We start from the raw sequence: 2,333 nt of genomic DNA on the forward strand, positions 1-2,333 counted from the left end.
CTTCTTTGGTTTTCTCCAATCTTCTTCATATTTGTCCCCACTCGAGTAACATACTTGAGCTTTCTTGTTTCCATATTCATCCATATTGCAATCCTCTGTCAAGTGTGGACCACTACATCTCTAACAACCAACTCGAATTGCATGAATTGATTGGTCCATTTGAGTCAATCTCCTATCCATAGTGCTAAGCATTGCCATCACAGCAGCCATCTCTTCAGTTTGTACCTCCACTGCCTTTCATTCCATCGCGTCCTGGGTTGTGATACTCACGAGATTGCTTTGAAAATTCTTCAACCAGCTCCTTGGCCTGAATTGGGTTCTTCTTTGTTAGTGGTCCTTGTGAATCAAGGAGTTGTCTAGTCATGACATTCACCCCATCATAAAATATCGACATTTCTTGCTGAAGATTTAGGTCATGTTGAGGACAATTCCTTTACAACCCCTTGTAGCGCTCCCATGCCTCGTATAATGACTCCCCCGGGTTTTGCTCAAAGTTGGCAATCGCCTTCTTGAGTTTAGAGATTTTGACCAAGTTCACTACCTTGTTCCTTGATGTGCACGGAAGTACCCACTAATTTTAATATTTATAACCTAACAAACTTAGACTAACTATGCACTTGTAGGCAGTGTACCTAGTCAGATTACAGTATAGCTTAGGTAAGTCGGGTGTCGATCACAGGGAACGGTGTTATTAATTAATCTATTTACTACTAAATTAATCTAATTATTAACAAGCTAAAAAGGGTTCTTATCTGATTTTGCAAGATCAGACTAACTTAACTCAAATTCAATCAATAATTAAAAGACACTCTTATCTAGTTCGAATCCACTTCGTCCTTATGGCTAGCTAATAATTATGGATTATTAAATTGGTTATTATTATATTAGTAATTTAGGTCTAAACTTACCAATAGTTAATTAATTCATGTAAAACTATGTATGGTCACACACAATTAGACACAGAACCAATTATGTTTATGAATATGCTATGTAAGATTTATCATGCAAACACAATTATGGTCATAATCTATGTTCTCTAGCACAACAAAGTTAATTACTTCAATTACTAACTAAGATTTTGGTTGATCCTAGCTCTAGCAATTCAATGTTCACTAAATTACTAGGTTATCAAGTTCATGCAGTTAATGGTCACTAAGCTACACATGACATGAATTTAAGCAACTAAAGCAACAACATAAGCATGCTAGGTAACAATAAATCAAACACGAGCAATTCACCAACTAAATAAATCCATATAAAATTATGCTATTCATAAGTTTGAAGCTTCATCTAGCTAGATAAGAGTAGCTAGATTCAGCTGCTCATAGTAGCAACTAACATATAAACACAACTCAAATAAGAAAACATGTCTATAAGGATCAAACAAATAACTTAATTATGAACTTTTACTCTTTTGGTGTTGAAAACCCTTTTCCATGACCTTGTTTCTGCTGTAAATCGCCTCCTGGAACCTCTTCCTTTAGCCAAAAGTCTCCCAAATCGTAATGGGCAAAGGTATTTATAATATCTTTAAATTTACCGTTCACGTCGTGAGAATTTAAGTCTCACGTCGTGAACTCGAGATAATCGTATTCGGCAAGGATTCCTTCACCCGGATGCTTATCTTCTAACTCTTTCTACTCACGTCGTGAACCATCAACTGTTCACGTCGTGAGCACGTCTTTTGGGTGTTTTTTCGTTCTTCTTTTCTTCAAGTCCCCCAAAGTTCCAAGTATTGTCACTTCTGGTCCCTTTCTTTGAAAATACTTCTATTTGGCTGCAAATAACATTTTATCCTCATAAGTACCATAATTCTATGCAAATAACCAAAATATTAAATAAAATGTAGATCAATATTGCCTAAAACTATGTATGAATTTGGCAATATCATTCCTTAAGGTATTCACTCTCCTATAGAGAATCGTCACTAGCCTCTCGATGTAATTCAGACGATCATCAATATGAATGTTCTCCAAAGGAATCAAAATCGTCTCATCGGCTATACACTTCCTCAACTGGGAAACATGGAAGGTATCATGAATCTGACTCAACTCCTCAGGTACCTCCAACCGGTAAGCCACCTTGCCCAACACTCTGACAGGGCCAATAAACCTGGGGCTGTAACATCCCAATTTTCAAGGCTAAAAATTCCATTTTTAATTAGGTAACATGTGAAATCATTCATAAAACATTGCTAGTATTTCATTAATTCATAAAACCATTATGTCGTGTCTTAAAATCATATCATCAGATAATAATAATAATCAGAGTACAATCCCAGAAAACTCAATGCGGAAATCATGCGTGAGTGTGATGTGCCACTACCGCGTCGG

General features: G+C 36.3%; 1 non-coding gene across 1 annotated transcript; it reads left to right on the plus strand.

The window, feature by feature from the left end:
- The first annotated feature begins 410 nt into the window (after window positions 1-410).
- On the plus strand, window positions 411-517 carry LOC145151624 (small nucleolar RNA R71). The gene has a single exon (XR_013732189.1). It is a non-coding gene; the product is annotated as a small nucleolar RNA R71 (small nucleolar RNA).
- Window positions 518-2,333: the final 1,816 nt, after the last annotated feature.

The sequence above is a fragment of the Lactuca virosa genome, chromosome 1, assembly GCF_052849685.1.
Source record: "Lactuca virosa cultivar CGN04683 chromosome 1, Lactuca_virosa_CGN04683_v6, whole genome shotgun sequence".
NCBI lineage: Eukaryota > Viridiplantae > Streptophyta > Magnoliopsida > Asterales > Asteraceae > Lactuca > Lactuca virosa.